Raw genomic sequence first — 11,944 nt, 5'->3', positions numbered from 1 at the left:
CGATTTCCCTTCCATGCTTTTGATAAGTGCCTGGATCTGAAACTCCTTAGACAGAATGTTTGTGAGAAATTTAATATTGCCTTCAGAGGTTTTGAGCTTTGCTCTTTGGTTTACCATATGCCACACTACTTTAAATTTGGCAAATATTTTGTAGAGGTGACCAGTCATGAGTTTCAGGCAGGCATATTCCTGAAGTAGGACTTGTTTTTCTAAATAATGGAAGACTATGGGCTATTTCAAGTCCAATTTTTTAAAGCTCCCTACAACCTACATGATCCAGACTTCAATAAGTGTATGGTAGAAAAAAAAAAAATTGGTCTTTTGGATCTTTTAAGGATCAAAAATTTTCCATATTGTGCTCAGCAAGCAGAATCATTGCAAGTTTCTCTTCCCCTTATAACATTCCTCTGCTCAGGCACTCCCAATTGCCAGCCCAATTTGAGTCTAGAAATGACCATAGAGAAGGAAATGACTGGAATTTCCATTCACTTAATCCTCTCTGCTTCCACAGATCTCCAATGCTTTTAAAAACATATTTTTTTACAATTAATCTGGCTTGTATGTTGTTGTAATGGGGACCTACATGGTCCACAGCATCTACTATTGCTTCCTTACCTTCTATAAATGTTTGCCAATGTTCAGTTTTCCAAGAAATACTTTAATATATTCTCATTCTAAATTAAAACACAGATTTTTGAAGTCTCAATAAGCCATCAAATTTATAAACTGAGAAACATTCTTAAATTAAAACAAAATATGTAAAATATTTGAATTAAAAATCAATCTGATGTTGTAATATTTATTTATCCCTTTGAAATTTGTCATTGGATTTACTGTCTTAAATACTTTTACCAACTACCACTCTATTATTTTTCTAAAATGCAGGTTGAATCATGAGAGTCCCCTTTGGAAAAAATTTAATTTGCTTCTTTATTTTAAAGAATAAAATTCTAATTCCTTTGATAGTTTGACTACTTTCCATGATTTTATCTTCATTTTTTTTCTATCTCCCACTCCATCTATCAGTTCATCTGAATCACTGACCATTCACACTTAACTTATTCTCTGGATATGCCCTGTTCTCACACACATCTGAACTCTATTGTTTCTAAGTAGAACACAACACCTAACCTCTCCTCTCTGCCTATCAAAATCTTACTTTTCTTTCATGGGTTAACTCATAGGATCCCTCTTTCATTGAGGCTTCCCCTAATCAAAATTATACTCATCTTCCTTTAAATTTCAATTATTGTATCTCTTATTAGCACTTAGTTTTTCCTACCCTTTTTCTTTATACTCAGTGGTTTTTAGATCTTTCCCATGTTAGTATAAAATTCTTGAAAGGGAACCATACCTCAGTCATGTGTGTATTTCTCATATACTACATGTGGACTTCATAATAAAATATTTTTTGAGTGAATATGACCACTGATTTTTTAAAATTACATGAACATGGTTCATTGATAGAAAAGAGCTCTACTTTCATTCTTTTACATGTAGCTGTCCAGTTTTCCCAGCACCACTTATTGAAGAGACTGTCTTTTCTCCACTGTATATTCTTACCTCCTTTGTCATAGATTAGGTGACCATAGGTGTGTGGGTTTATCTCTGGGCTTTCTATCCTATTCCATTGATCTATATTTCTGTTTTTGTGCCAGTACCATACTGTTTTGATTACTGTAGCTTTATAGTATAGTCTGAAGTCAGGGAGCCTGATTCCTCCAGCTCCATTTTTCTTTCTCAAGATTACTTTGGCTATGTGGTGTCTTTTGTGTTTCTATACAAATTGTAATATTGTTTGTTCTAATTCTGTGAAAAATGCCATTGGTAATTTGATAGGAATTGCACTGAATCTGCAGATTGCTTTGGGTACTATAGTCATTTTGATAATATTGATATATTGATTCTTCCAACCCAAGAACATAGTATATCTCGTCATCGGTTTCTGTCATCTTTGAGTTCTCTCACCAGTATCTTACAGTTTTCTGAGTATAGGTCTTTTGCCTCCTTAGGTAAGTTTATTCCTAGGTATTTTATACTTTTTGATGCAATGATAAATGGGATTGTTTCCTTAATTTCTCTTTCTGATCTTTTGCTGTTAGTATATAGGAATGCAAGAGATTTATGTGTATTAATTTTGTATCCTGAAATTTTACCAAATTCAGCGATAAGCTAACACCATATGCAAAAATAAACTCAAAATGGATTAGAGACCTAAATGTAAGGCTGGATACTATAAGACTCTTAGAGGAAAACATAGGAAGAACACTCTCTGACATAAATCACAGCAAGATCTTTTTTGACCCACCTCCTAGACTAATGAAAATGAAAACAAAAATAAACAAATGGGACCTAATTAAACTTAAAAGCTTTTGCACAGCAAAGGAAACCATAAACAAAATGAAAAAACAACCCACAGAACGGGAGAAAATATTTGCAAATGAAGCGATAGACAAGGCATTAATCTCCAAAATATACAAACAGCTCATACAGCTCAATGTCAAAAAAAAAAAAAAATGGGTGGAAGATCTAAATAGACATTTCTCCAAAGAAGACATAGAGATGGCCAAAAAGTACATGAAAAGATGTTAAACGTCACTAATTATTAGAGAAATGCAAATCAAAACTACAATGAGGTATCATCTCACACCAGTCAGAATGGCCATCATCAAAAAATCTACAAACAATAAATGCTGGAGAGGGTGTGGAGAAAAGGGGGTCCTTCTACACTGTTGGTGGGAATGTAAATTGGTACAGCCACTATGGAGAACAGTATGGAGGTTCCTTAAAAAACTAAAAATAGAGCTACTGTATGATCCAGCAATCCCACTTGTGGGCATATACCCTGAGAAAACCATAATTCAAAAAGATACATGCACCCCAATGTTCATTGCAACACTATTTACAACAGACAGGACATGGAAACAACCTAAATGTCCATCGACAGAGGAATGGATAAAGAAGATGTAGTACATATATACAATGGAATATTACTCAGCCATAAAAAAGAACAAAATAATGTCATTTGCAGCAACATTGATGGACCTAGAGATTGTCATACTGAGTGAAGTAAGTCAGACAGAGAAGGACAAATATCATATGATATCACTTATATGTGCAATCTAAAAAAAATGGTACAAATGAACTTATTTACAAAACAGAAATAGTCACAGATGTAGGAAACAATCTTATGCTTACCGGTGGGGGTGGGGAGGTGGCATGAAGTGGGAGATTGGGACTGAGATATACACACTACTATATATAAAACAGATAACAAATAAGGACCTACTGTATAGCACAGGGAACTCTACTCAATACTCTGTAATGACCTATATGGGAAAATAATCTAAAAAAAGAGTGGATATATGTAAATGTATAACTGATTCACTTTGCTCTACAGAAGAAAATAACACAACATTGTAAATCAACTATACTCCAATAAAATTTTTTTTTAAAAAGAGTTCTAATATTTTATAGTTAGGATCCATTACCTTAAAATAGATATTTTATTGTTGACTTTCTAGGCCATTATCCACTTTTTAAATATCTAAAGATATAAATTTTAATTATGAAAATATACTTATTTTTTCTTTAAAAGTAACTTTTAATTACCAGTTTCCTACAATCTTCTCCTAATGCATCCTTTGAAACAAAGCAACATTTTGCATGAAGCACCGTTCAACATAGGTATAATTTGAATTTCTACATTTCGATATACTAAGATCAGAGTTTCAGCTGACAATTCATTAAGTAAATATAAGCATTTCCCAACTTGCAAAATATTCTCATGTATGTCTTAATTTTATAAGTGATATGTTGCAAACTTTATGCAGACTACTCAGATACAGAGCATGCATTGCTCAGTTTGGGCATCAATATTATTCTCTAAGGGGAAAAATAAGAGCAGTTTTTGACTGCAAGAAAATTATAGTCTTTCCTATATTGTAAGGCAATAAGGCAGACAGAGAGTTTTAAAATGTCTTTCTTTCAGTGGCTGGACAATAAAGAGAAAAATGAGCACCATCATGGGTGCTAATGTGCACAGAAAACAAAATGTTCAATAAAAATTATTAATTATACCTAGTTTCTCATTTTTATTATTTATGCAGGTAATATATTTCAACTGATTTTTCTGTACCTTTAGAGATGAATATGTAAAAAAGCATGATGAGGAAAGAGCCATGTAGTAAATCAAGATGCCTTAGCTTGGTTGTTCACAGCAGGGAGATTAAAGTAATCTCAACATTCTCTTGATTTCTTAAGGTTTAACAAGTCATGTTCTCTGCTAGTAAATGTTACTGGGAATCAGTAATTCCAGCTGACAGAGGGATTTGGGAAAAATTATCAGCTTTTATTTGAGATATAAAATTGAAGATGTGACTAGAAATAAATCTTTATATATTAAAAAAAAGATAGCTCTTTATACAATAGACTTACAAATGTATGCTCCTAAAAGAGCCCTTGGAAGCAGACTAATACAAACTTGCATTTGAAGAATGAGAAAACTGTGTACCAGAAAGTGAAGAGACGGCCACAGTTATAAAATATATGGTATCAGATTAAGGATTAGAAACTGCCTCTAAACAGAATTAGGACCCAATCTTCTGTCAGCATTTCTACATAGCAATTTGTCTCCCTTTATTTTAATCTGATTAGATCAATTAGAACTCCTTCCTCTATAAACACTTTCAAAAGTAACAAAAATCAAAAGATTTAGTTTGAAATTTTCCAATAGTTTTATTTATTCTTTGTCATACTCCAAGTTCCCATAGTCTATGAATTGAATATACACAAAAACCAAAAGTTTGAGTTTTTAAAAAATTTCTATCCAAAATTTATATTTTATGGAAGGAGGCTAATTTGGCTTCAAAAGTTTAGTTGTTTGGAAGTAGAACAAGGTTGGCCTTGTTTAGTTCAGCCTATCTTAGCAGTTACATAGTTTCCTCTCTACCTGCCTGCTAACCACACCAGCCCAGCAAGTGCCTGCCTATAGAAGCAAAACCTTTGTCCCCATAACTGCCACCGAGGCCTCACATTTCAGGCATGTTCCAGATGAAGCCTGATTCTTTTTTTTTTAAACATCTTTATTGGAGTAGAATTGCTTTACAATGGTGTGTTAGTTTCTGCTTTATAACAAAGTGAATCAGTTATACATACACATATATCCCCATATCTCCTCCCTCTTGCATCTCCCTCCCTCCCACCCTCCCTATCCCACCCCTTCCCACTAGCTATCTATTTTACGTTTGGTAGTGTATATATGTCCATGACACTCTCTCACTTCGTCCCAGCTTACCCTTCCCCCTCCCCATGTCCTCAAGTCCATTCCCTAGTAGGTCTGTGTCTTTATTCCCATCTTACCCCTAGGTTCTTCATGACCTTTTTTTTTTTTTTTTTTTCTTAGATTCCATATATATGTGTTAGCATATGGTATTTGTTTTTCTCTTTCTGACTTACTTCACTCTGTGATTCTCATCTCATTTCAGATGTCCTGCCCCTTTCCAGTCTCTGTGCCCAACCAGCTGATGGAGATGAGGTGCTCCACTGCTGTCTGCAAAGGTGGAAAAATAATTCTAGTCTAAACCACTCTCACCATTCTCTCCAAGAACAACAGCTACCGGCAATATTTGGGACTGCCTTCAATAAAAAACATGTCATTCCATTCAGAGGGAAGGACTGGTTTACATAAGATTTCCTGCTGTTGCTCTCACCAACAGGGATTCATAATGTAGGAAAGTTTACACATTCCGACTTTGCAAGCCTGGCAATGATATTCCTGGTAAAAAATGCAGAATGACTTCAGCAGTTCATTTTCTACTCCCTCAAGACATAGTCTTTTTGCAGATGTGTGGCCCTAGGAATGTCCACTTACTATGACATTTTATGATAGTTAACTACTGCCTGTTTCCTGCCTTCTGGGAAATGACAACGGGAACCAACGTTGGATTTTTTTTTTTAATGGGGAATAAGGCTTGGAAGAAGCAGTAGAAATAAAACAGGAGAGAAGTAATTCAGGTTGGGCATATTTAACTACTCATAATAAACTTAGTCAATATTAATGGAGGCATAATTGCCAGATCAATTCAAATAATTATTCCTCTGTACTCTGCAATGAGAAGTCTACATTTACAGACAGCCTAGAAAGAGCACTTGAGGTGAAATGATATCCAATTTATCACAATTCCACTCCCAGGTCTAAGGTCTATATTTAATGCCCAAATATAATAGCTGTCCTTGTAATGACACATGATTTTTAACCATTTACCCTACGATTATCTATGATTACCTGAAGTTCAATAACAGCATATATACATATTACTAGAAAGACTTGCAATCCATTTTTTCCTCTGGATGTTCTAAACTTTACCACTGATCTAGTAAAGAAAGAAACAAACAGAACTCTGGGTATCCAGAGCAAAAAATATTTACTTGGTTTCCTAGTGAATTGCCTTACTAATCCAGGGTTGATGTCAGGACACTGATCCTATATCAAGAGACATTATAAATAGAAATCCTATGAAATTTATTGTTATGTCTTTTATGAAAATGTTCATTTCCTCATATTCCTCTGAGTCTTTTTTTTAAGGATACAGCAAAAAATCTTTATTCTTTTTTTAGAAATTCTTTATTCTTAGTGCCAAGTCTAGTCATATTTTTTTAAATAATTTGATTTTTTCTTTTATCGTATTGGTTTTATGAACCTAACCACTGGCCATTGTCTCAAGCTCACTAAGAATATATGTATCATACCTGTGGCCATTTATAGCAAGTATATCATTTTTATTTTATTTTTTTACTAGCCTCATTCTTGACTTAATTTCATATTCTCAGTTCTGACTATTCTTTTGCTTCCCTTTTTTATTTGTCTCACATTTAATATATATGGTTATATGTGTGTACCCTGAAAAAAGGCCTGAAATACCTTCTGAATCAATTTGGAGCATAAATAAGCAAATAGATACATAGGTTTGCAACTATCTATGAGTGATCTTGAGCAATTTAATTCATCTCTTTAGACCTATTTTATATGTAAAATTGGAATACTAACTACCTCATATAATATTTTTAGAATTAAAATAATATAACATCTTAAGTAACAAATATAATGCCTGGCATCTAGTAAATGCTTAATGAAAGTTAATTATATCTGAATTTATATTTAGTCCCACGTGCAACATTTCAAGAGATTCACTGACAAATAAGAGTGTAAGCAAAAAGAGCCATGACTAATGATGGTTCGGTGGGAAAAAGAATGACATAGCGATATTATAGCAAGTAATCTTTTTTCTTTGGAATAGAACAAAACTCCAAAATGCATCCTGGTGTGTGTGTGTGTGTGTGTGCGCACACGTGTGTGTGTGTGTGCACACACGCGTGTGTGTATGTGTGTGAATAAGCAAAGATAACATTATGGAAGAATCCAACTCAAACAGTTGACTATGGTTACCTGTGAGAGGTAAAATTAAAAGGCAGAAGAGAATACTTTATTTTTTCATTTACACATATTCCTAAATAGGAAAAATGAAGAAAAAGTGTAGGGACCATTGGAATTTTCTGTATTTTTCCATTTCCTATTTTTTCTCAAATAATTAAATTAATTACTAAGAAAGAATGGAGATCCGGAAATCATGTTATAATAGGGAAAAAACTTAGAATGTTTAGCCTAAAATAGAGGTAAAGGAGGAAATATGGCTGCCTTCAAATATTTGAAGGACTCTCAAATAAAGGATAATTTAGACTCATTCTATAATGGTCCAAAGAATGGAAAATGGTCTTGACAAAATAAATACTGATCTAACAAGAGTAAGCAAATTTTGAATGAGCTGCTACTCAATGTTAGCTTTGAGAAAAGGTCGGATGTTCATCTTTCAAGGATGTTATATGCCAGTGAAAATGACTAAGGTAGATCAAACTAGATTCTGAAATAGCATCATCACTGCTATTTTCTTTACATGATAAATGATATCTGTCTGCTTTGGTACAACAAAATTTGCTAAATGAACCAACAAACATTTATTGAGTAAACAGTGTATTTCAGGTAATAAACTACACATTGGGAATAAATAGGTAAATAAGATATAACCAATATTTCAAGGAGCTTATGGTCCAATTAGAAAGATATTCACAAAGAAGAAATTTTATAATATAATAATTTTTAGGACAGAAATATATATAAGACACTTTAGAAACACTGAAAAGAGAATGACACTCAGAATTAAACAGATTTCCTATTAGGTATTGATAATATTTGTTTGAAAGGTCACTAGCTTATTTTTTCAACATAAGTCAGTACATGAATAACATTTGAAAACAGTTTGACATTAAATTTGAACATAATCTGGACATAGCTATACTTCTAAACTATTATATAGATAAGAATAAATTGCTGTAGTATCCCAAGGTGTTCAAATAAGCCAGATAGAAGTGTAGAAATGCTTAAGAATCAAGAAAAAATAAAGACCTTTCAATGAGGTGAAAGGCTTGACTACAGGCTAATTGCAAAGGAGACAATGATGCAATTCCAATTTTGAAAGATATAAATTATGCAAGTGATTTCAACAGCAGGGGGGTTATTTTTCCTGATGTGAAGATGTTGCAAAGCTCATGAATTTCAAATCTGTATATTAAGAACAAAGGATTTACAGCTTAGTTAGAAGCAAATGAAAGACAAGTTATTCCAATAGAGGTCAATGCTGTGGCTTACTCTCACCTCTAGGGATTATTCTCAGTGCCACTCTCTCCCCCTACTCCACCCCAGAGGAGGAAAAGTTCTGATGGATCAAGTCCAAGGACATAGATGACAGAGCTGACAGTAGTCTGAATATTTGGAGATGATATTTTAAAATAGGTTGAAAGCTCTCACATCTCCCTGTTGTGTTTCAGGTGCTGCCCACTGGATTCCTTCCCCTGGTCATTTTCTTTTTGGTTTGCTTTCCTCTGTTTTCCCCAAGTAGCTGGTGAAGTAAGAGGGATCTGCTATAGAGCTAAGACAGGTAAACTCAATTTTCATGTTGACAGGCCATATCATAGCTCTGCAAGGAACACAAATGCATTTACCTGTTTATTCCCAAAATGTTTTCCATAACATTGTTTATTATACTATGTTTAAATTTCGTTCATTCACAATGTGCCAAAAAACTAGATAACTAGTTTTGTCTTTATTTTTAATAGAACTAAAACTAGCAAGTAAAATAATCACACCTGCTGTTTTGGCCTGGTTTCTTCCAACTACTATATTGTCAGTTCTACCAATTGAATCAGCTACTTCAGACTGTCAAAGAAAAGAAAAAAGTATTGACCAAAAGAAGGTCAATCCAATATTCACATAGCTGTTACCTATATTCGACACTGCATTTGCATTTGCATTTTTCCTCATGTTTCATTTCAGCAGATTCTAGTACACCACAGCCAAATGGACAGAACAAGAATGGTTCATCAAGAGAATTGCATTAGGAGAGCTGCATTTTAGACATTTACCAAGTGGGTGAGTTCAGTAACAAAGTCAGATTTCTGAAACAACTGAAATTTGATGGAGATATATGCCAGATCAATAGGCTTTTAAGTCACAGAAAAAATGGGAAGTGGCAAGTGAAATTGAAGTGGTTCTTTGTTTGAATTTAATTTCTCTGCCATCTTATATTTTTCCTTAGTGAAAACCTTTTCGAAAATCACTAAAGTACTCTTTTTGAGGAGAAATAAATGCAAATATATGCTTTTTAATTCATCACATTCTTATGAAGTTTAAAGGTTTTTTTTGCAAATTCTATAATCCTGTGTTGTTTTATTAGTTTGGCTTTAATAGATGCCTTTTTAGAAAGGCTGTTATCACAAAATGAAATGCAGTTATCATATGTATTATGCCCATAATTATTGAATAATTCATTTCAATTAGTGGGCTTTTTCCCCCTATGAAATGATATTTACCATGGCTACATTGTTTGATCATCACTACAGTACTTTTTATCAGTATATTTCATTAGACCAACTTTAACTTGATTTTATTTTCTTGCTTGTAAATTCTAAGAACAATAAAAAAGGCTTCTGAAGGATCAAATACTTTTAGCAGCAATTTATCACTATTGGGGAAATTCGTGCTTCCAAATTTCAGTATAACATTTTATGATCACAACAGCCAAAACTACCGGCAATGGCGTAAACCAAACAAAGGGTAGAATAAGGATATGTAAAGTCATCCTCAAAAGTCTGACAGTTTTAGTTAAAACACTCACTGAGTTTCCCATCACTTTGACCTAACAATTTGACTTCCCTCATTTTCTGCTGTGACAAATTCTTTTCTCTGGCACATCTTCTGCTGGCTTCTAGTTTGCTTTGTTGTTGTTTCTCCGCTCCTTTTATTTATAGATTGAAAATTCATCTCACTTCTATAAAACTTTTAAAGTCTATGTTTAAATCTTTAACAAATAAAAGTTGAGAATGATGGGGATACATGTTAAATCTTCATAGTTTGATGTTTTAGAAACTTCCATCTTAACCCACAAAATTCACTGGTATGAGGCTGCCAAAATGGGGGGATTTCCTTTTTTGTTTGTTAGACTTAAATGATTTTTATAAATGCAACGAACCAAAAGTGTCAGGATACCAAGAGATGAAAATCAGTCAAAGGTTGTTTTTTCTGTTTTCTTTTCCCTCTAAACAAAGCATCATTAAGCAACAGAGAGGCATGGTCAACTGATTTTCTGTTTGTGCTGCGAAGACTTCTTTTTATTAGAATTTGAAACCAAGCAAGTTGAAGGTACAGACTAAAAAATGTCCCACAAGGAAAGCCAAATGCAATGGGCATGACTCGGTAACTATTTCAAAGAAGAGATGAGTTTGGACCACTTTTATAACCTTCCTGGTGTCTGAAAGATTGGTAGCGCTGATATCTAATTGTAAGTTTCCTTTCATTATATTCCAATTATCAAATAAATGCACATTCAGAAAAGCAATAATTTCTAACATTTTTAAAATCTTCTTACTCTCAGTATCTCAATACATCTGACAAGAAGGTATGAGCTAACTATATGCAATTTGAGGAAATCATGTCTTTGAACAAAAAGTGATAACCTTACGTAAGAATAAGGTCTTAATTCAGCTAAAATTCAGTAAAGATCTTAATTTTTTATGGACATTCCAAAGTTTCATTCTTGGTCCTCAATCAGACTAAGGGTACTGTCTCATATCATGAAAATACAGCTTACTTCATACCAAAGAAAAAGAAATTCCCTGTTTTAAATATAAATTCTTATATACATTAAACATTCTGCTGAATATCATTGGTTTACCAAGAAAATGATATTAAGATTTGAAGAATTTATGTTGTGTTATTAGAAGGCCTGATTTCGAGTCCCAGCTCAGCCAATAACTAGCAATGTAATAAAGGGTAAGTCAAATATTAACTCTGAGCCTCAGTTTCTACACCTGTAATTATAATAGTTCACAAAAGGAGCACCTGATAATTCAGGTAAAGGTTTATTTATATGTGCTATATATTTTGCTCATATTTATTCTGCATCTAGTGGGAGCCAGGTACTATACCAGGAACTGGGAGAGTGGAAGAGATGATTTCTATATCCTTGAAGTCGTACACCAGTTGGGATAGACAGATGTATAAACATCAATAAAATATGGCAACAGTGTAATTAAAGAAAACTGTCAGTACTGTGGGCCCTCTAGGTAGAGAGAGACCAGGTCTGCCTTTGGGTATCAGAGAAAATTTCATATAGAGACAATATTTGAGCTGAGTCTTGAAAGAAAAGAGTTTTCCACAGGGAGAGAGGATTCACCATGGAATAAACATCACATATACATGTATGAGCTTGGAGGGGTGACAGAGCAAATGCTGCTTAAGGAAACTGGAGGGACTTCCCTGGTGGTGCAGTGGTTAAGAATCCACCTGCCTGGGCTTCCCTGGTGGCGCAGTGGTTGAGAATCCTCCTGCCAA

The 11,944-nt window shown here is 33.7% G+C and overlaps 1 long non-coding RNA gene across 1 annotated transcript in view; it reads right to left on the bottom strand.

Annotated features, from left to right (window-relative positions):
• Nucleotides 1–699: 699 nt before the first annotated feature.
• LOC309629851 overlaps nucleotides 700–11,944 on the bottom strand; it is a 37,034-nt gene continuing 25,789 nt past the window's right edge. The window contains exon 2 of the long non-coding RNA XR_014245271.1: nucleotides 700–1,558. This is a non-coding gene — a long non-coding RNA (uncharacterized lncRNA). The remainder of the gene's footprint in view (nucleotides 1,559–11,944) is intronic.

Source organism: Balaenoptera borealis (assembly GCF_965194805.1).
Source record: "Balaenoptera borealis genome assembly, chromosome: 5".
NCBI lineage: Eukaryota > Metazoa > Chordata > Mammalia > Artiodactyla > Balaenopteridae > Balaenoptera > Balaenoptera borealis.
Note: the sequence above shows the minus strand (reverse complement) of the source record. Positions and strands in the feature narration are given on the sequence as shown.